General features: G+C 55.0%; 1 protein-coding gene across 5 annotated transcripts in view; it reads right to left on the bottom strand.

Moving 5' to 3' along the window:
- GRIK4 (glutamate ionotropic receptor kainate type subunit 4) overlaps positions 1-23481 on the bottom strand; it is a 428651-nt gene that overhangs the window by 404901 nt on the left and 269 nt on the right. The gene's annotated exons all lie outside the window — the stretch shown is intronic.

Genomic DNA, 23481 nt, shown 5'->3' with positions numbered 1-23481 from the left:
GCTTTGGCCTTGGGGATCCCCAAACACTTTGGGGGGCAGGTATCAGGACTTCGTTCCTTCCTTTACTCAGAATTTCCCAGTCCAGAGAATAAGGAGAGAAGAAACCTCTAACCTGGCCCCTGGCCCAGTGAGGACCCTGACCTTCCCAATGACACCCACAGGAGGACCCCTCACTCATCCTGAGATACAGTCAGAGCTGAGCCCTGGCCTGGACTCAGCATTGTTGTCCTATACACTTTACTTACCAACGAATTGCACTGACGCACCAATGGAAAAACCACCCTTTTTTCCCTCCTGACTTTCTCCTTCTCTGGGATGAGCTAGGTGATTGACCAGGTAGGCTGCCGGTTTAAAGGTCTCGGCCAAGCAGCCAACTCCAGTGCCTGGCCTATCTCCGTACTTCAGGAGGATAAGGGACCTGAGACAGTCTGCCCAGCCAGCCCTCAGTGGCAAGGAAGCCAATGATAATGGCTAATGCAATACACACAATTTCATTACTAATGTGAAAATTGATTCTAACTCATGGAGAAAGAAAGGGAAAATATGCTTGGAATGTTAAGTCCCAATGCTGGATGTGCATGCCCTTGGGAGAGTGAGCCTTTTACAACGTAGACCTCATGGTGGGGAATCAGACACCTGCCTGGTGTGGACTGGGGTGGGGGGTTGGGGGGTGCCCCCAGGACAGTGTCTACTTCCCTTACAAGTGCCTGCCCATAACCAACTCCTGGGCTCCATTCTTTCTTCCCAGGAAGGGATAGCATCTCCAAAAACATGCCCTCTCCCCACAGACCCAGTGCCAAACCTGTCTGGGAAAGCAGACCCATCCCAGAGACAGACACGCATCCCAACGGATGTGTACGGTGTCAGAGATGGTGGGTGGTGTTGAATGTTTGTTTCTTCCTATCTCTAAAGAAAGACTTCTGCTCTCATTACGGCTGTGTGATATATGAAAGTCTGTGGCGGGGACATCAAAACATGCTTCTGTTTATTAAAGCTAAATACTTAAGACAAGGTTTTTATTTAAACATTGGCCTTGGCAATAAATCACAAACTTGCTCTCTGGTTTTCCTTGCTGTAGGACATATAAATATATATATCCCTGCCCTCCAGCCTGGGTCCATCCCCTTAATAAGGGAAACCCATTCAAAGGCTTGTTTGTTCGGGTTGTTCTTAGGAACAAGTAAGTATACCTTCCAACTTGTACGAAGAAGAATGTATATTTATTCTACAACAGATTCACTCATTCATTATTGAGCATCTACTTTGTGCATGGCATGGGGCAAAGGTGGAAGCTGGAACTAGGAGAAGGCAGTTTCACGGTGTGGGCGGGGAGTAGCTCGCAAACGCATATCCGTTATACGTAGACATACATATATGTGTGTGTGTGTGTGTGTGTGTGTGTATATATATATAGCGTATACACATAGCGTGTGTGTGTGTGTGTGTGTGTATGCACCTGATAGAGGTGGTGCACAAAGTATTTGGAAACCAGAGAAAAAGGAATGACTAATTCTGCTCCAGGTTTGGAAAGAACTTCCAGAAGCCATTTGCGTTTCCTTCCAGGTAGAACCCCCCAGGCAGTATAGAAACTGCTCTGATGGGATCCCAGAGATCTCATTTGTACACATTCATCTGCCTTGTCTTCGTGCCCAACAAACAGCAATGCAACATCCCTATCAAGGACAGTGACTATTTTGAAGCTTGCTCCATGGCTAGGGCCCAAGAGCACTTAAACTTCTCCAGCGAGGTGCTTCCCCTGCTGCCCACAACCCACATTTCCCCCTGCTTTCCATTCCCTCATTTCTAAAGGATCCACAAGCCAGGTAGGGGGGATGACGGAAGTGTGGGAAAGAAAAGGAGGGGTCCTATGTGTCCACTGGCGGGGCAAAGAGTAAGGGAGAATGACACAAGAAGTCAGTCTCTCTCCTTTAGCCACACTGCAAACCTTCAAATGTCTGGAGCAGCCATTCTTTATCTTCTCTCCCACCTTCCTGCAGCCCCTTTGCCATCTTGCCGGCCTGCTCCTGGATACACGGTGGCTTTTATCAATGTGTCTCAGAGTGAGGCTCTCAGTTCTGGGCACAATGCACCCCTGAGCATACTCTAACGGGGGTGCAGGGTGAGGAACACATTCCTCGGCTGCCAACGAGGCGCCCTTCTCAGCACGCACTGGGCAGATGGAGCTTGTGGTCAGCCCCACTGCTTGGAATGTCCTCTGCCCTGGAGGACGCCAAGCCAGGCCTCCCCAGCCTGTGTTCAGGTAATTGATTTTTTTTTTTTAATCTATATGCAAGAGTTCTCATTCACTCATGGTTAATTCCATCTCCTTTGGTTTGGGCCCATTGTTTCTGCCTATCGATCATTCTACATACTGATTATGTCGGCCAGCCGTGTAGCTCCTTTCCTGGCCAGCCTGGTGCCACATGTGAATTTGACAGTCTGCCTTCCCTCTCCCCATCCAAGACATCGACAAATATGTCACTAGGACGGGCCCGAGGATGACATCCTTGGCAGTAGAGACCTATAGGAAGGGTTCAATTAACATTCGTCATGCAAAAACATGAGCAACCGAATGAATAAACAGATGAATGTGAGTTCTCTCTAGGTCCACCCTGACCTTTCCTCGATCCCCTGGGTCTGACTGTTCTGCCAGCTATGAATCCACCTGTCTGTGCCACAGGGCAGTTCACAGCTTTTCCTTCTTTTTTTTTTTTGTAATAGCTTTCCATCTTATCTCTAAAGACACCATCAAGACATGGCTTAAGGCTCCCTGACATTAAGACACCCATGTCTAAGATACTGAAACATGGCAAGCTTTTGAAAAAGAAAGGGAGATGGGGCTTGACCTGGCTTGTTCTTCGTGAACCCCTGCCAACCCCTGGTGAGCACCTCTTTGTTTTCCCAGAGCTCCAAAACCATCTGCTTCATAAACTCTTTCAAAATGTTGGAGGAAAATGGCATGACACTTACTGCTTTATAATATTTTCTAATCTACCTTTTCCTTCTTTGTGAGAACATCTGCCCGTCTGCAGGCTTTCGGCACCTCTCACCCTCTCCACGATTTCTCAGCGCGATGCTTCCAGAATTGCATTTACAATCTTCAGCTCCTCCCCTCTAAGAATGGTTTTATGATTACCTTTGTTTGTCTGGGTCTCAGATTTATTCCTGGCTTTGGCCCACCGAGGTATAAATGCAGCCCAGTGGTCAGGAGGAGCCAGCCGAGCTTACTAATACCGTATTCGTGTACATTCATGCCTACTACCGAAAAATTAAAACCGTGCCCGCTGATTTGAAAGCAGGTTATAGCGTCATTTTCGTATCTTAAGGACTGCTCATTATGTATGAGCAAGGGATGCATATGAGTGGCAATGCAAATGTGAGCATATGTGCATGGACGTGCATATAAAAAATTCAGCATTCACGGACTTCCTGCTGTAATAATAATAGTTAATATTTTATATCACTTTGCTCAGGTACTAAGTGCTCCATACATTTTACTCATTTAATCCCCACCAAAGCCCTGTAGGTGAGGACTGTGATTATCTCCACTTCACAGCAAACAGAAGCATGTCGTTGGCAGCAGGAGAGCTGGGTTGGGGACCCATGCAGCCTGGCCCTGGAGTCAGCCTCTTCTGAGGCATGTTTCCATACATCAGCCAGACCCCGTCCCAAGCCTTCCACTGCATTTCCTCCAGCCCACGGCATGCATCACACTCCTTATATCCAGATACTCTTCACTGCTCTGCAAACATGCCATGGACTTTTACACTACTGTGCCTCTCTCTGTTTCTGCTACTGGCTCTGCCTGGAATATCCTTTCCTCTTCTGCCCACTCAGAAAACTCCTATGCATCCCTCAAAGCCTAGTTCAATGCATCTCGGTGAATCGTGTCCTAGTCTCACCTCAGGTAGAATGATTTGTTCCCTCCCTCCTGGTCCTACCTGTTTGCACTACACTAGAACAAGACCATCCAGATCAGGCTTCATAAATAGTGAAAGATTCTGGAACGGGGACGTTAAGAGCTGACACAAATACCAAGAATAAAGTTTGCAGGTCATTGGAGGCTTTCACTTATTAATTCATTCATAACTATTATTTAATACCTACTGTATACCAGGCACTCTTCTTGATCCTGGGGATAGAGCAGTGAACAAAACACAGACATTCCTGCCTTCATGGAGCTTACATTCTAGTGAGAGGAGACCGACGATAAATAAAATAAGTAGAATATATAGCATATTAGCAGGTAGTGAGTGCTGTGGGGAGGAGTCGGGAAGGGGGGGAGGGAGTAGAGAGCAGAGGGGAGGGACAGGGAGCCAAGATCATCCCGTTCACTTGAGGGGGTAGATGCAGATGAGAAAGAACATCTGAAGGCACAGCTGAAGCGGACACTTGTCCCCAGAGATCACGTCTAACGTTAACTGAGCGATGTCTACATGCACCAGCATGGTGCCCAGTGCTTTCCACGGATTATCTCATCGAATCCTCGTAGGTCTCTATGGTGAGGTTACTGTTACTCTCCTTTCATGGATGAGAAAGCTGAGGCTTGGGGAAGTTAAGCATCCTGACCAGGGACCCACAGAGTTTAAATGATGGCGCTGGGACTCAAACCCACGTCTTTCTGACTCCGAGGTCACTGTGCTGCCTCCCCACACCCCAGAAGTCATGAGTCTAGAGCTGCACCAGCCAAGCGTCCTGTTGTCTGGGTCGGCCCCCAAACATGCCCAAGAGCAGAGACAAAGTGCAGCACAGGGAGCAGAGAGGGACTCTCCAAGCTGAGCCCTGTCCCAGACGGGGAGCCTGGACAGTCCTGGGATGCGGGCTGGTGCCCGGGGTAGGCGCTCAGCTCTGCAGCCAGAATGGGGGGGGGGGGGGCGTGGCTGAGGAAAGAGGCTCCAAAACCCGTGACCAGGCCTGACCAGGTGCTTTCCTCCTGGGCTCCCCCATGTGCCTCTCCTGCCTCCCCAGGCTGGCCCAGTGCTGCCGCACCACACCCCAACCTTGCCCACGGAGTAAGAGGGTCCCCGCATTGTCCCTCTTAGCAGCCAAGTGACAGCACAGACGTGCTTGTCCGAACGTGCCTTTGGCTGCCCACCTGTGGCCTCTGCCTCACGTTGAACCTGGCTCCTCAGGGCCGCCCAGCTCCTGCTCATTGTTTCTTCTTTCCCCAAACCCGCACCGACTCCAATACTTTCACCACCTGCGCCCCTGACCACATCAGCCCCAGTGGGTCAGGCTCCCTCCCAGGGTCACCTCTGATCCCTGGCCCACTCCACCCCCTCCAAGCAGGGTCTCACTTTCCTGACGGGTCTGAAATTCACCCAGAGCCCTCCTTCCTCCTCTGGTCCCCGTTGCGGGGAAGCCCCTCTTGCCCCCCAGGCCCCTCCCTCTGGCTCTCTTCTGATGGGTGCTGGAGCCAGCCCAGACCAGCTCAAAAGATTTCCCAATTCTGCCTTCAGCCATGTCACATTGGTAGCTTAACATGGACTGTGGCAAGAGTGTTCACACCATGGCAAGAGTATCCACCCCATGGCAAGAGTGTTCACACCCATGGCATTCAGTAAACACTATGCATCAGGGCTTCCCCCACACGAGCCCTTTGTCAAACACTGACCAGCTCACCAGAGAAAGTAAGCTCTCCCAGAATGACCAACTGTCCCAGTTTGCCTGTGATCATCCCAGGTTTAGTCCAAGTTCCAGGAAGCCCCTGAGTCCTGGGCAACTGAATGGCTGATCACTGCCACCCCCCCTTCTTTACCTCTGCTGATCTTCCTCAGTCAGTAAACCGGGCTCAGGTTTCTCAGGCTGGAGAAGCCCTCCCTGGACCCTCTGCCCCCACCCACGGCTTTTCCTGGTCTCTCCTCCCTCCCAGCCAGGTTGCAGAGGCCACTGTCGTAAGTCCTTTCCTGTCCTGTCCAACACCGTTCCCCTCCTGAATTTCCCCCTTCCCTTGCCCCACCCAATCCTCTCCCAGGAAGGTCACCAAGGACCCCTGAGCTGCCAAACCCCAAAGCACTGTTTGCTCTTGCCTTATTGTATGTACCTTTCTGCAGCGTTCCACACCGGGGACCAGTCCCCCACGTCTACCCAGCCTTCTGAGACACCTTTCTCTCCCGGTGGTCCTTCTACCTCTGTCTACTTCTTCTGGTCCTTTTGTGGACTCAGGCCCTCCAAGTGGACAGTCTCCAGAGCTATCACCAGCCCCCCTCTGTTCTCCCATTAAATGTCTTTCACGGGGAGCTCATCCAAACCTGTGTGCCCCCTATTGCCCCAGTTCCCAAATCTCCACCCCAGCCCTTGCCTCTGTCTTGGGCTCTGGGCGGGCATATTCAACTGTTCACTGGAGATCGCCACGGTCACTGCAAATCAGCGAGTCTAAAACAGGGCTGAGTCCATCATCTTCTACTGCAATCCAGTCCTTGCCTGTATGCCCGGCCTTGGTGAATGACTCCCAGCTGCCCCAAAAGAAGAATCTGAGATAACTAGTGCTGGCGAGGATGTGGAGAAAAGGAACCCTTGTGCACTGCTGGTGGGCTTGCAAGCTGGTGCAGCCGCTGTGGAAAGTACTATGGAGGGTCCTCAAAAAATTAAAAAGAGAACTAGTATATCAGCCAGTAATCCCACTTCTGGGAATTTATCCAAAGAAAATGAGAACACTATGCCAAAGACCTATCTGCACCCCCATGTTCATTGCAGCATTATTTATAACAGCCAAGATATGGAAACAGTGCAAGTGTCCATCAACACATGAATGGATAAAGAAGATGTAGTATATATATACAACAGAGTATTATTCAGCTACGAAAAACAAGAAAATCCTGCCATTGACAACAACATGGATAGAGCTTGAGGGAATTATGTTAAGTGAAATAAGTCTTCTATGTGGAATCTAAAAAAATAAAAATAAAACCAAAACCAAAAATCCAAACTCACAGAAAAAGAGATCAGCTTGTGGTTATCAGAGGTGGAGGGCGGGGTGGGGGGAGTTGGGGAAGATTGGAGGAAGGTGGTTGAAAGGTATGAACTTCCGGGGCGCCTGGGTGGCTCAGTCGTTAGGTGTCTGCCTTCGGCTCAGGTCGTGATCCCGGGGTCCTGGGATCGAGCCCCGCATCGGGCTCCCTGCTCCGCGGGAAGCCTGCTTCTCCCTCTCTCACTTCCCCTGCTTGTGTTCCCTCTCTCGCTGTGTCTCTCTCTGTCAAATAAATGGATAAAATCTTAAAAAAAAAAAAGAAAGAAAGATACGAACTTCCAGTTATGGGATGAATCGGTCCTAGGGGGGTCATGTATGAGGTGATGACCATAGTTAACCCGGCTGTAGGAGACACAGAAAGCTGTTGAGAGAGTAGATCCTCAATTCTCATCACAAGGAAACAAATTCTTTTGCCTTTTTTTTTTTTTTTTTGCTTTCTCCTTTTATTGTATCTATGAGCTGATGGATGCTAGCCAAATTCATTAATCATTCCACAATATCCGTACGTCAAGCCATCATGCCGGACAGTTTAAACTTCTACAGCGAGGTTTGTCAATTACATCTCAGTAACACTGGGGAGAAGAAACCACCTGTCCTGGCTGGGGTAGGCTATGAGGAATTTCTGCAGCTAATGAGCCTTGCGGTTACATTGAGAGGGTATGAAGTACCGGAAGGCTTTCTTTTTCACCCTGTGTAGTTTTCACATGCATCTTTTCCGTGTTGGGGGAAACAATGCAATAAATAATGCCAGTGAGTTGACGGTGTATCAACTCATGGTCCTCAGTGTGAGATCCATGCCCCATGAGAGTCTCCTCGTCGGTGGGGAGGACCAGCACGCCACGGCTACACACGCACGTGCCTTCTCATTTTAGGGAATGTGGGCGTGAGGCCTTTCCAGGATCAACAAAGTTATTTTGCATTGATTTGGAAATTATAACAGGTAATAATCTGGCTATTGACAAGACTTTATTGTGATGATATGTATTCATGTATTTTACAAAAATGAATGTTTGTAACCTCTGGTTTAAAAAAAAAAAAAGAATCTGAGAATCATCTAAACACCTGCCTTTCACCTAGCACCCCTCACCCAAGTTCAACTGACCCCTAGGTTCACTGAGCCCTCTGTGCCGCCCGAGCCCCCATCCCCCTGCCTTAGGCAGCTACCCAGCCTTTAGTCACTGCCACACTCAGTTACTGCTCTCTGTTCTCTGCAACTGAGGTCGGGGTCACGCCCCATCCTTCCTCCATCCCGCAGCAAGAGCGATTATTTCTAAAAACAAATCTGATCGAGCTATTATTCTGTTTAAAATTTCTCAGTGGTTCTCTGTAGCTTTCAGGATACAGTTTATACTTTTTAGTGCACACACATAAGACCCTCCATAATCTGGCGCTACGGGGATACCCCAAGGTCACGGACCCAACCCTTGGCACAGCATCCCGGGGCCAGACAACAGCCGTGAGGCCGCAGGATGCTGGAGGAAGCAGCACCCCTGAATCAGATGCCTGAGTTCCTACCAAGGACATGTGGGATCTGGGCTCTGCCACCGCAGAGATTAAAGATGCTACTAGCACCTGCAGGTAGGATTGTTATAGGTACAAACTAGATAATCCAAGGAAAGCCCTTCGCCACTGCCCGATGCTTAGGGAGTGCTCGCAGATGCCTCTGACATTTTCTTTGCCAGACTAACTCCTGCTTGTCCTCTGAAATCAGCTCAGGCTGTATTACAGGTATTGTTCCTCCTCGAGGAAGGCTTCCCTGCTTCCCACGTCTGATTTCCATGTCCTCTCTGTGTCCCCCTGGCTCTGTGCCTTGACTTCCACCTCAGCACATCACGCTGCCCTGATTTGTCTATCCAGTGCTCCATCTTCACTACAAAATGCTGAACTCAGGAATGTGTTCCCTGAGAGCTGAACACGGGCCCTGGCATAAAGTTGATACCCACCCCCCAAATAATGAATGAATGAATGAATGAATGAATCAGCAAAACCAGGGCTCACCCCATAAGTCTCCAGACCCCTGTAGAACGTCTCAAAGCATTCAAATCCCAAAAGAAATACACCAGGCCAACTCTGTCTTCGCCTGGGTCTCCAGATACCAGAGAAAACTCCAGTTGAGGGATGAGTCATGCGGATCCACTTGGGAGGGACTAGTGGCTACAGGGAGGCCAAGGCCAGTGCCAGAAAACAGAAGATGCTCATCATGAAGCCAGCGAAATGAGACCAAGGTTGGGGGGTGCGGGGGAGGAGTCCACATTAGAGAAAGAAAAATGAGACAAAGCAAGCAAACCACTGAAGCGGTCGACTGAGACTCGGAAGGGAAGGACAGATTAAATCAAACTTCTGACAGGCAATCGATGGACATTCAATTAACAGTTACAATATTACTAATTTACACAAAATGTCTAAAGAATACCCTTTCCCTCTCCAGGGAGATCTTGATTCAATGCCTCCCAGCGGGTGGGACACTCCCTGCTAACCCTGCAGGGCGACCCTGCCCACGCCCAGGGCAGACCCCACTGGGACAGCCAGACGGAGAGATCCTGGGGTGAAGGGTGGGCCTGGGCAGGTGCACGGAGCAGGGCCCGGGGCTGGGGCGAGGATGTTCAGAGCACATGGCCGGGTCACTTCTGAAAGTGGAGAGGAACCAGCAGAGACTCCAAGAGGCCAAAATCAGAATCAGGCAGGCATCTGAGGGGCCACAGACCCTGGCTCAGCCTTTGGAAGTCCTGCTCCCTGCAGCCCACGGTGCTTTGAAGGCAAAACACCTGCCAGGTGCACTGAAGTCCATCTTCATGCTCAGGGCATCCAGAGGTGGGGCAGGTCTCCATTTTGGGGTACAGGGGAGAGAAAAGGGAAGGTACCCACTCCACAGGGTCACCCCAAGGTCACTGACACAACACTTGGCATGACATGCCCGGGCCAGAACCTCGAGGGCACAGAGTGCTGAAGGAGCCAGGCAGAGCTCAATTCTAACGGTGACCTTGGGTAGGCCCCGCACTGCTCTGGGCCTCAGTTTCCCGCTCCACTGAAATGGGATCACACTGGTGCCCACCCCAAGGCTGGGTGAGACTTGGACAGCACGTGGCAGAGCGCCCAGTGCAGCGTGCCGGCCGGTGACATCGGGTGTCCCAGCCCTTCTCGGGACAGCACCACAGAGCAGGTGCATGTGGGGGGCAGGGAAGGCGAAGGGAGGAAAACGCCATGCCCCCTTCCATCGTTCCTGACAGATACGTACTGAAAACTCTTGCAAGCACTACCTACACACACAAACCGCAAGTCCCCTCACATTTTCCAAGCCCTCCAGGGGCCTTGAATGGGCCATTACAATGTGGCGTGGGGAGAGCTCCAAAGGGAAGGAGCGCTGGAGGCTTCAAAGCACACAAGACGGGCCTCACTCAGCCTGGAGGAGGCAGCAGGAAAGGGCTGCCCAAAGGAGGAAGCCATGCACAGGAGCGAAGCAAGAGGAGGGGAGGCGGTGGAGGAAGGGGTTCCAAGCAGGGTAAACAGCATGTGCAAACATCGTGAGGCAGAGAGCCAAAGCTGCACTGGGGAGCTAGAGTCAGCTAGCTGGGCTCGATGGGCACCTGCTCAAAGGAGGGAATCCCAAAGAGAGGCTCAAAGGAAGGGTCCTCATACTCTCTGCCCTCAGCCAGCCTCCAGTCAAAGGCGGGTAACAGGATCAAGGTACCGGAGATAGACTGAAGACAAAAATCAATCCTCAACAACAAGAACTTGCTAATGTACTTATTACTCTCTTCACAGTGTATATGTCCTTGCTGAGGACTGAGATGTAACAGGAAGGGGCTGAAGGGGTTAATCAGGGCAGGCCTCCCAGAGGAGGTGAGCAGGTTCCTCTGCTATGAAGCTGTCTGCCCTCCAGCACCCTGAATGAAGCCACTGGGCCCTCTTTTTCCCCATCTGATTGGAAGCCTTGGACAACAGTAAGGCTTTATCTGGTTTGCCAGTTGCATATAAACGTGAACACAGTCCTACCTCTCTCCCCCTCGACAAGGCCACACATCCAGGCGGCTTAGTCTGAGTTAGGCTGACTTGCTTCGCCAAATAATACAGGCAACAAAAGCGCCTGGCTTCCCAGCTTCCTCCGAGCCCCCAGCCTTTGGGAAGATGCCCGCATGTGCCTGGCTTCTCCCGGCTTCTCCTGGCTTCTCCTGGCTTCTCCTGGCTTCTCCTGGCTTCTCCCGGCTTCTCCCAGGGAGCACGGAGTTCTCCGAGAAGATGCAAATCCCCCAGCGCTGGCGGGAGCTAGGGAGGGAATTCGCATTATGCAGAGCAGCTCCCTCCTCCCTCCAACTGCTGGGAGAAATAATGGTTTTTCCGTCCCTCACCTGGCAGGCATCTGTCCTGGAGGCTTTTTACTGAGCACACCATCATTTGCCCCTGGAGCCTCCACACCCCCTCCCCACCGTGCCCCTCGGAGACCCTCCCACCGAGCACACGGGCACTTGCTACTCTTCCGACAGACGCCCTCCTTCTGGCTCCTGCTTCCCACCTGCTTCCATTCTAGAGGCATCTCCAGACTGGGACGAGCACAGAGACTGTGGCTCTTCCGCCCATCGCAGCACCAGCTGCCGCGCCCAGCAGGAGGCCCGCGCGGTCAGAGGGGCAAAGACAACCCAGCCCAGGACGCTCGCCCCCCGCCCCCCGTTAGGGGACGGACCTGGGGGTCAGGGCAGCACCGGAGGGCTTCATACTCAGCCGAGAAGGCCCGCTCTGCAGTCAGACCTGGCCATGGGCTGGCTGTGTGACACCAGGGTCATTCATGTCCCCTCTCGGAGCCTTGTAAAATGGGGTTTGTTGCAAGGATTGAATGAGAAAATGCATACGAATGATTAGCTCACTGCCTACAATGGGTTCAACAAATATCACCATGCTACCTCTATTAATGTCATTCAGGCCTCCTCTTAGACATTCTGCCCAGTGACCAGATTCTAGCCATTAGAACTTCAAAAACTTTTAAAAGTGACATATAATGTATGTATTGAAAAGTGCACGCACCTGTAGAGATCAGTGAAATTCCCATACAATCAGTTCAGATGCAGACGCAGAGCATTCCCAATGGTCTGGAGGGCCCCCTCCCGCCCCCTTCCCAGGGTAGCTACTAGCCTGACTTCCATTACCAAATATTACCTTGCCTGAATCTTATATAACTAAAGTCAAGACGGTATCTGCTGAAAGCACCTTATGGGGACGCCTGCGCGGCTCAGTCGGTTAAGTGTCAGCCTTCGGCTCGGGTCATGATCCCAGGGTCCTGGGATGGATCTCCGAGTCCGGATCCCTGCTCAGTGGGGGAGTCTGCTTCTCCTGCTTCCCCCTCTCCCTCTGCCCCCCGGCTTCTGCTCTCTCTCACACTCTCTATCTCAAACAAATAAACAAGATATTAAAAAAAAAAAAAAGAATGAATGAATGAACGAACCTTATGACTTAAGACGCACTTTTAGAGATGTGACCGATTTGTTCCTCCCCAAGCGCTATGAGAATAGGCTCTTTATTGGCCCCATTTTGTTGCTGCGCAGGGGCTTCAGATATGCTAACTGCCAGGTCCAAGGCTCCACAGTCAGTAAGGAGACAGGGACTCATGTTGCCAGGAAGCCCCCTCTTCCAAGAAGCTTGTGTGGATTGCTCAAAGGAGAGTCATCAGCCTGTCCTGCTCTGCCCATTTCAACCTGGACTCGGAGTGTTCATGCAGCCCTAGCCCGGGGGTGCTCCTGACAAGTGTGTGTACTGCCTGTCGTGGGGATGCCTCGGCCTGGCTCTCCTCCATACGCCTCTTGGAGTCACAACTCCCAGAGAGCAGGGCCTGCTTCTGTGACTCATTCCACATCCTGCCCAGGCAGAGGGAGCTGGCTAGAAGCTGGGAAGGGCCCCAGCCACGGTGCGGGAGCATGGGAGCAGGGCACTGGGTCCCCTGCCTTGATAAGAGGCTCCTTGCAAGTCACAGAGGCACGAGACAGAACAAACCAGGGGTCTGGGGAATCCTGACTCTGCAAGCCATGTGACCTTGGGCGAGTTACCTCCCCTCTCGGAGTAATTTCCTCATCTGTAAAATGAGATGGTTGGCCAAAACCTCACTTGACAAATTCATCCTGCCCTGTGCCCGCGGCAGACGAAAGGCAAACTGGGCCCCGTCCCAGGAGCCCACACTCGGCCCCAGACCCCTCTCAACTCAGCCCTGTGGGCACTGTTGCCAATCAGCAGAAATAGGCCCGGTGTGGGGGGGAGGGGGGGGGCACTCAGCAGACCCGGCTGACCATGGCCAGCAGCAGGTGGCCAGAGTCCCTGAGGCTCTGCTTCCACATGGCTCCTGATCATGCCCCAGAACCCAGGGCATGAAATATCAAACAGGACCTCCTCTCATCCCCTAGATCCTGGGTCCCTTTTCATGGTCCCCACACAAGGGCAGCCTCTTCCTAGGCTCTGCGCCTGCATTCCCCACATGCCTCCCTACCCACTGCCCTCCCACACAGCTCACTCCACCAGGGTGCACACGGTCCCAGGTCACACTGGGTGTCTGGAGCAGCACCCACGGGGCTCAGGCCCCTGCTCCTGGAGCCCCCCGCCCCAACTCATAGGAGCACCAGCACCCCCTCCCCCGATCTCAGGTCAGAGCTCCTCCCCTGTGTGCACCACGTCTGCTCTCACTAAGACACCCCTGTCCGGTCCTCCACCCCCAACCCTTCATGCCAGGCTCAGCTGGGCTTGAGGATGGCGTGAAGTGCCTCATTACGGGTCACGCTAACCCCCCGATCCAAGGAGAAAATGTCTTTTGAGATCCACACAACTAACTGACTCTTCAGCCGCACCCGTCTGTGAGTTACAGCAGCCCATCCCAGCTTTCCAGAGCTAGAGCCTCTTTCCAGAGCCGATCCACGGCCTCTGCCGACAAGGAGCTCACGAACGCAGCCATCCATGTCGCAAGTATTTATTGAGCACCTACTATATGCTGGGACTGTCCTAGTCGTTGGGGGTGCAAAGCTGAGAAACAGACACACCCCTGTGCCAGTGGAGCGGTGTCTCGTCCGGGAGATGGACATGATGACCTCTGCCCACCTCCCCGGGCCATCGGTGTGGCCTGACCCTCCCCTGGGTGAGCTGCTCAAGTTCCTCCCCTGCCAGGAGCTGGAGGCTGAACAGAGACACCTACTGGCTCCTCGGAGAAGCACAGGCCCCGGAGGAGAAGCCACGGATAGGGAGAAAGGGCAATGCAACAGCTCAGCGGTGAGACCTAGGCAAGTTACTCTAGGGCTCGAGGAGCACCCCTTCTCTCCTGGGTCAGATGGAACAAATAACCCCCACGGGGCAGGGCTGCCGCGGGGTCCAGCGACGACACAGGACAATGGACACGAGGCAAGAGCAACAGCCCTTACGGGCCCGGGAACGTGGGACAAAGGTCGGCCCCATCCCAGCAACTTAGGCCCCAGGTCAAGTATCCCCCCTCTCGCACCCCTCCCCCCCACCCCGGGCTAACGCCCTCCCCACAGAGGAGCAGAGGGGAAGAGAGAGAGCTTGCCAGCCGTGGCGTGGCCTGGCCAGCCTCCTGCTGACGGACGTGCACTCTCTCAGCTGACGGACATGACTCTCCACCACCTACATAGCCCGGTAGCCTGCTTACTTCCAATCCGCACCCCACCTGGCCGGCCGCATGTTCCAGCCTATTCACTTTGGACTCTGGCAGGACTCTCACTTTTCAAAGGCGAATGGGATGGTGCTATTTTAGCTCAAATAAACTGGGGAGCTTTCTCCATCCAGTTGCCCACTCTGTACTCCTAGATTTGGGTCACCTGAACTTTCTGGCCCTCTCGGGGCGAGGGGTATCTGCCGCATCATCTCGCCTCAGAGGAGCTCAAAGGAGCAGGTGGTCACCTCGGGCCTCAGCCCCCTGCCCCCAGGACCCAAGGCCCAGTGCAGCATCCGACAGATTCCGTATCTGTGCGGGCACGGTGTACGGGGTCGGTCGTGGGGTGCACGCACCCAGTGCCACCCTGTGGCCGTGCACGGCACCCCAGAGGAATTCCGGAAACGTGCCCTGTGAATGGATGTGGGGCAACCACCTGCACCGGCCTGTGGCCAAGGATCAGGCAACTACCCGCCCATGAGTCCGAGTCTTAGACGTCTCTCCGAGCACCCGCATCATCTTCCCAGCCAGGGGCCTCAGTGTGGGGAAGAGAGTCTTGGACAGAAACCCAGCTAGGAAGAGCCTGAATCCTGGCTTTGCTTCTGCTCATGAGGTACCTTCACAGCCCGAGGACTGGAACAGGAAATGGGGTAGAAGTGCCTTATGGGGTTCCAAGGAGGGGTGCAGAACGAGGACCCATGGGAAGTAGATTTGGCTCAGGATAAAGTAAAACCTTCTGGTATTTTTTGAAGAAAATCACTAGCATTTCCTGAGCCCCTTCTGTATGCCAGACAGCGTGCTGGGTATCCTCACATGTTCCCTCGTTTACAACTGCCTCAGGAATGGTCAAGAGCATGGCCCAGGGAACCAAATTTACAGCCTGGCTCTACCACCTACTAGTGTGTCACCTTGAGCAAGCTACATGACCTCTCTGGGCCTCAGTTCACTCATAGGGTTGGTTGTCAGTAGATCAACTTAATACACACAAAGCATCTAGAACGTAATCGGTGCTCAATAATGTCAGCTCTCAGAAGATGGAGAGGAAGAGGAGGAGGAGGAGGAAGAGAAGGAAGGGAAGAGGTAGCAACTGGGGCTGGATAACTAGCCAGTGGAGATTCTGTGTGTAGACAAGAGGAGAGCGTCAGGTAGGATGCTGAACGAATGAGTTCAAGTTCCTTCCAGGAATAAGATTCTATTTTTCAGTACCCTCCCTGGGTTTCAGTTTTCCCAGCAATAAAATAGGCACTATCATTTCTGGACAAATGCTGCTTCATTCTGTGGAATATTCTCCACCACTGCCTCGGCTATTTGCATGGCCCATGGGTGACTTTCAGAAGGCCCTGGGTGTGTGGACAGAGCCGGAGTCCTGGATCCTGATCCAACCCTTCAACCAAATAACACTGGTTTTCAGCTCATTCCTGAAATTCTGGGAGTCTGAGATGATCATTCCTAGCTGCCCTCTCTATGTCTGAGAGAGATCCTGGGGGCAAGGGCAGAAATCACTAAGAACATTGCAAGCCTTTAAATATGTGACACCCACCAGGAAGCAGCATTAGCAGCTTCAGCATGAGGGCTGATCGTCTGATGGAAACTCAGGAGCAGTGAACAGCTGGTGAGAAACTCCACAACCACCCCCAGCAAAGGACTCCAGAGGGGCCTTCTGGCCCTCCCTACACCCACTCTAGTCTTCTCTACCTCGGAAAACGTCTCTCCTGCCTCCAGAAAGACATGCCCAAATTCCTATCCTGTCACCAACCTTGCTGGGGACATTCTGTCGTGATCTTAGGAACGGAACCAGACCTGGGGAGATGCTGGAGAGATAAATAACCACAACTGTGACAGAAGTGCTCCATCAGATTTCTTCCAGAGCTACCCCATCATGCCTCTGAGAGTCCAAGACCCCAGCAAGATCCCCCAACTGATGACGCAGGCAGCCACGCACGCCAGCCAGCTGGGCCCCGGGGCCCTGAAGGGGATGGTCCGGGCAGGGTGGGGCTGCTGCGACCTCAAGGAGCCACGTGTCCCCTGAGTGCCACCAATCCTCAAACTTCTCAACTCATGAGAGAGTCTCATCTACGGTTCATGGCGTCCACCCCCAGCCCTTGCCTGGATGGCCCATGTGTGGGAAAAGACTGGCCCATGATTCAGGGCCCACTCAGGAGCTCTGATGAGGGGGGTCTTTCACCGATTCCCCAATATTGCCAGTGACCTCTTTGGGCATAAACAGTATCCTAAAGTTTAACGTTAGTAAGGGGATGAACTAAGATAATATACGGAAAGCACTTTGTGTCGTGCTTGGTACATAATAATAAGTATTTGAAAAATACTCGCTATTATTATTGCCATCAGTGTTGTTGCTGTCAACTCATTTGTCCACTTAACAAATACTTACTGAGTACCTACAACGTGAGCCTACTGCTAGACACAAAAACACGGGCCGTCTCCTTGACCCCGAGGGGCTCCCAGTCTAAGTGTCTTAGAGGGTTAAGTTTGTGTTCCTGGTCAGTGCCAACCCGATTTTGTTTGGATGCCAAGATGGGACCAAATGGATTACTGACATCTCTCTTTGCCTGCCCTCTCGCTCCTGTTGGAGGGCCATGAAGCCCATGGAAAGGGGCATAGTACGGGGAGCCTGGAGCCCTGGGCTGGCGCCCCAGCTTGGCCACTGCCCACCTTGTAACTTGGACCAGGTGGCCACGCCCAATCCCCACCCTCTCACCAGGAGCCGAACTGGTCTAGGAGAAACTCTGTAAAGATGAGAATGTAATCGTACTTGTAACCGCAACAACTGTGACCATTCCCTGGGCGCTCAGCGCACCTGCTGAGATTTCCTTCGGCCGCCATTAGGCTCCTCAGCTCCCGGCCCGACAGCTGGAAGAGCCAGGATTTCAGTCCCCTGCAATCTGAGCCGGGTGTGGCCCACCACGGCACCACACAGCCTCTGCTGGAGGGACGCGGGTGTCACACTCCGGCCACCCAGAAAGACAGAGAGCAGCCTCCAAAAGGTGACAGCCGAACTACACTCCCGAAACCCGGTCTCCCTACTCAGGAGCCTCTGGGCTGGAGGGCAGCAACAACCCAGCTGCCCCGAGATGCGCTGCCATCCTCCACGGCTTCTTAAAATTTTCTTCTTTATTAAGTGCGCTTTGTAGTCAACCTCTCACTTACACATCTTAACCTCCTCTGGGCTATTGATTTCTCATTCTATTAAATCCTCCTCTTTAACTCTGGCCCTTAAACTCCCATTCTAAACATGTGTTTACTCCACAGTCACTCTCCCAGGCCGCCACTGTGATGCCCCTGTCCTTGGGGTCGCGCCCCCCTGCACCCCCTCCCCTGCCAGGGAGCCTGCCCGCGATTCTGTCCCTGAGGTCGAGTATGTTATATGCCTGAGATTACAGAGATCACAAAGAGTAAACTGAGGCAGCAAGAAGTAGCCTGGATTCTGAGGGGGGGAGCCCCAGGACACCCCATTCCCGGAAGCCGGAGGCCCCCTCAGACTTCCTGTCCCCTCCTCACCCACCACCTTCCACCAGGAATTTCTCTCTGTAACAAACATTTGTTAAACATGACTTGGAGCCACTTTAATAAGACAAATATTTACTTAGCACCTGCTCAGTGCATGGCACTGGGGCTACTCCTGTGAGCCAGGCTGGAGGGAAGCTCTGCTCAGGGGCCCATGGAGGCGACAGACCCACCGGGGAATAACTTCCAGCACAAGACTGCTCAGCTGCCATCCTGGAGTCCACAGGCCACCCAGGCTCCATCCCCAAATGCTCCCGGCGCCTGCCTCACAGCGTGTCTGGGAACACACTCCTCAGCTTTCCCTCAGGCCCGCTTCCCCTTCTGGCTTCCCTATTTCTGAAGTGGCATCGCCATCCTGCCGAGCCTCCAGGGCTCCAATCTCAAAGTTCTCTGCGACACTTTCTGCTCCCTCATCTGCTGTTCCCAATCTGTCCGCATGGTCTGCTGCTCCTTGGAAATGCCACTCCAATGCACCCCCCTGCTGCCGTCGCCCCCAGCCCTCAACCCCCCTTTGGGCATTCACTCGTCTGCCCCGGATGCTCCGGGTCCCCCAAACCCGATGCAGCAAGCTGAACCTCTTCTCTTTGGCTTTCAAGGTCCTCTTGAATTTGTTAGTTCTGCCCTACCCCTGCCCACCCTGACTCCCTGAAGACAGGACCCCTTCGTCCCACCGCACCCATCACCCAGTCCCCAGGCCGCCCCTGTCCCCCACTCTGCCTGGGCAGCCCTCCTCCCCCGCTAAGTCCTTCCTCCTCCTCACTGAGTTCCAGCCCCATCCGACCGCCAGCGCCCATGGTGACCAGGGCGCACCCCTGCACCCCTCCTTTTCCCATCCTGTGGTGCATCCTCCTGCACTCACCCCCCAAATCCTAAACCTGCTTCGCTGAGGTGCCTCCAACTACCCAATCCCTCCTTATGTAAATGATGGAAGTGTTGAGTGTTCAAAGAAAACCCGTAGCAAATCTTTCCATAAGGAGCCTCTCCCTCCCATTTTTAGGCCCATGTACTGGGGAAGGAAATGGGGTTCTGGAGTGCTCCCTGGACCATGGCGGGACTCAGAGGGGCCCCCTGTGGGCCCCCTTCCCTCATCTGTAAATATGGAGGTGCTCACAAGGGAGCTGGGGTGACTCTGTGAAATGAGCTGGATGTGCAGTCAATACGGTGTTAAATTGATTCTCTCCTTCCTTCCCATGATTTACCTTGGCTCGTACTGGGGCATAAATTGTTTTTTCACGTTGGATTTGTTAAAGGTAAGGCATACCCTATTTTATGTAACCAAACGTTATAATCAAGCAACAACTATTTCTTCCACTCCTACTATAAGCAGGGGCCAACATATGGGTGTGGAGAGCCAGGGCACGCTCGGTGAGGAGCCAAGGACGGAAACTTCCGGCACCAGGCAAAGGCCTTGCTCCTTCCGGGCGGGGAGACAGACAGAGACAGGTGCACACCCAGAGCAGGCAGGGGATGGGAGCTAAACGAGCACCCCAAGACGCAGCGTGAGAGGAGCCCCCTGGGTGGCCTTCACATTGACAAATCACATTCCCCACCCCAAATACAGCCGTGCTGACAACAACCCTTTCAGGCAGGGGAGATGGTCCCCATCTTATAGGTGAGACAAGAGAGGCTCAGAGAGGTTAAGCAATTTGTTCAAAGTCACCCAGAGAGGGACACAGGACAGGAAGCCAGATCTGCCCAACCCTTAGCTGCGGACGTCGCCACCACGTCCTGCTGGGACTGCCGGGCGCGGGGCGTGGGGAGGGCTTCCCAGGCCACACCCTGAAGGCTGCGCAAGTGCGGGTGGGCAGGAGAGAGGAGGGAAGGGCAGGCTGAGGGCGTCACGGCCCCGGTGTGAGGGTGCGCAGAGGGGGCCCGAGGATCAGGTCCAGAGGCACAAAGCGGGGCCACAGGTGGAAGGCCATGAACTCCCAGCTACCACAGGGAACCGTGTCCAGGAGGTGCGGGGGGGGGGGGGGGGGGACACCGAGGCTCCTGAGACCTGGTCGCGCATCACAAACGCCATCTTTGTAGGAAAGCAGGTGTGGTAGCAGGCTGCCTGGAAGCGGAGCCCGCGGGCCACCCAGCGAGGAGGCTGTGTCAACATCACCTGGACTGAGTCACTGAAGTCCCGCGTGGGACAGCGGCAGTGCGCAAGGAAGGGTCAGGCTGGGCACCAGACGTGCCGGAAGGAACCGAGCGCCAAAGGGATAAGACGCCCAGGAGTGGGGTGGGGAAGGCGGAGGCAGAAGACAGAGCCTAGGCATCTGCGCTTCCCCGACCAGTGTCTGGGAGAACCTGGAACTTTCTGCCGGAGGCACTCAGGAGGAAGCACTTGTCCGGGGTGGGACTGGTGGGACAACCCCCCCCAACACACGCGCACACACACACACACACACACACTGGTGGGACAACCCCCCCAACACACACACACACACACACACACTGGTGGGACAACCCCCCCAACACACACACACACACACACACACACACACACACACTGGTGGGACAACCCCCCCAACACACACACACACACACACACACACACACACACGCCAGAGCAGCCAGTCTAGGGGCTGAGAACGCAGAGCCAAGAATTAGCCAGATCCAAGACCTGGGCCAGGAGTGCGGGCCACCTGCCAGCCCCCACGAGGAGGGGAAAGTGGGGAGCCCACCCTGGAGAACATGAAGACGAACTGAAGCTCGGGATGGGGAGAGGGAGGGCTGAGCAGCAGAGACCTTCACCAGCGACAAGTAGCAGCACCTGAGCACTGGGCCGGGAGTCCGGAGGCCTCCCGTGTGGCCGCAGAGCCTTGGACGGGTCACCTAAGCTCCCCGGGCCTCAGCGTCTGGGGGATCAGTGATACCTCCTTGGAGGGTGAGAGTGCAGATGAAACGCTTGTAGGGCCTCGTAGAGATCAGATGAAGCAATTCTAAAAAGCATTTGGAAAACGGCGGCGCTCCTCACACACATGAGGGATTCGTACTATGCAGAAGTGACGGCAGAGGCTTTCTTCCCACACACTCCCTGCCACCGCCTGGCCCACACCAGCCGCACAACCACCTGCCCCTGCCCGCCGCTCCCCTGCTTTTCCAGCACTGTCTCCCCTCGCCCAGGACAGGTCCTCCTGCCCTCCTTCCTTCCTTCCATCTGGGTCTGGCTCAGACCAGCTCTCCAGGAGCCCCCCGCATCCCCTCGTGAGGGTCCCCACTTCTCACCCACTCCGCCAAAGTTCCCTCTCTGTCCTCGGGGGAGGAAAACCAAACTGGAAAGCCAGACCCAGACGCAGACCCGGGCTCTGGGAAGAACTTTTGATGCTGATGAAAATGTCAGCCAATGATCAAGATGCCTGGGGGGCGAGCGGGGGGGGGGGGGGAATGGAGAAAACAAAGACAAACCAGAATGTCCTCCCCAGCGCCCCTCCACTCACTCCTCCCTCTTCCCCACGAGGCAGGGCCAAGAGCTCTGGGGACCAGCCTTGCCTCTGGTCTCAGGTGGCAGGTCCGGAAGAGGGCTAGGGGACAGAGCCAGCCAGGCGGGCAGGAGGCTGGTGGGCAAGCCCGGACCACAGCTCCCCACGGAAGGCTCGCTCGCAAGAAAGGAACAAAATACGGAAAATTAAACAAACCCAGACACTGTAATGTGTGCATATTAGATTAACTCTCCAAAGGGTCGCGACCTTGAGGAACACATCCAGCCAGTGAGGAAAATAATAAACCTGATTAATGATGAGGCATGGGCTGCAGCTTCACCAAATACAACCAGCCTGATGATGCCCAGTGGAGTTCTTGGGGCTTCCTTCCCGGGCGGGGGGTGGAGGGGGAGCGGAACACAGCCGACCTCCCCAGGCCCCTCGGGCCAGATCACAGGAGCACAGATACTCAGTTGGGGGGGGCAGAGCGGGACCACACTGCTCTTTTAGATGCCCACTGCCAACCCAGACAGCCTCTATCCCAGGGGAGGGGGGGATGCCATGCTGTTTGCAGGTGCTCCTGGAAGTGTCACTGTCACCCAGGTGACCTGCAGGGAGCTTAAGCGAAGGCAGCTCTCCGTTCCTGGCAGGGCTCGGTACTCCGGGCCAGTCCCCAGGACCACTGGGTCTGGCCTCTGAGGGGCCCCGGCCATGCCCAGAACTCCCCTCCTCTTTCCAGACAACCCAGGCCCTTGGGAGACATGCCCTGGAGAGCCACTGGAGGGAGGCAGGGAGGTGGCACCTCGTGGCATCACCAGACAACAGCACCAGGAAGAAGATGGCAGCATAAAGTAGAGATGCCAAGAGCTGTGCAGCCAAAGGTCCGGCGGGGGAGAAGCTCAGGCCGCAGTGCCCCACGGCTGCCAGGCAGGCAGGCCGGCCAGAGGGCCCCGGCCCAGCCCCCCACCGCCGCCTCCCCCGCGACCGGCCAACTCTCCCCCGGGCTCCAGCTCCTCGGCTCTCACTTTCTTCAGCTCCAGGGAGCCGGGGAAAGAGACACAGGTGCTCTCCGGGCCTTGAAACCCCTGTCCCAGCTGTCGCCAGCCGGCCCTCCGCCCTGGCCAGGTCTGAGCAGCTCAGCGCTCTGCCAGTCCTCACTGGAGAGAATCTCAATCAGCTCCCCTCCCCCCCTCTCCTCAGCCCCCTCCCCCATCACACGCCCAAATGCAGGTCTCCAGAGTTTCCCCCTCACTTCCCACTCGGGTGAACTAGGGTGAGATGGGTGGGAGCCTCATTAGTCCAGGGAAAGAGGGGCATTTCTGATAGGACGCCGGTCCCCCCGAAGCGAGCCGGCGTGTAGGGTGGGGGTGTGGTGGTGGCCGGAGTCCAGCGCAGGGGCAGGGGGGCAGCGGAGGCAGATGGCAGCGAGCAAAGGGGGAGGGGGCCTCGCGGGCTCCGGGGCTGCGCCGGGATGGGGCAGAGCAGCCGGGGCCGGGCGGGAAGCGGGGGTGACGGCGGCTGGGGGAGCGCGCCGGCGGCGGGCAGGGGCCGGCATCCCTGCAGGGGGCACAGGCAGGGCTGGGAGTTGCACAGGGGAAGGGGAGGACCAGCGCGGGAGGACCGCGAGCCCGGGGAAGGGCTGCGGAGGGAGGGAGACGGGGATGGAGACTGGAGGAACTACGGGAGCGGAGCGATGGGGGTCCAGAGCCCGGGAGACGCAGGGATCCGAGCGCAGGGGACGGGCGGGCTGAAGGCGGGAGAGGGGAGGCAGGGCGCCGGGGAGGCGGTGGGGGCGGGGGGCAGGGAAGGGTGCGGGGCAGCGGCCCCGGGGGGGACGGAGAGGCAGAGACGTCAGAAGTAGGGGGGACGGGCGCGGGAGGGGGCGCGCGCGGGGCCCGCGCGGCCGGGACGCGGGGGACGCGGGGGGCGCGGGGGGGGGGGGC

This window comes from Phoca vitulina, unplaced genomic scaffold (genome assembly GCF_004348235.1).
Source record: "Phoca vitulina isolate PV1807 unplaced genomic scaffold, GSC_HSeal_1.0 scaffold38, whole genome shotgun sequence".
Taxonomy (NCBI): Eukaryota; Metazoa; Chordata; class Mammalia; order Carnivora; family Phocidae; genus Phoca; species Phoca vitulina.
This window is presented reverse-complemented; position numbering and strand designations above follow the sequence as displayed.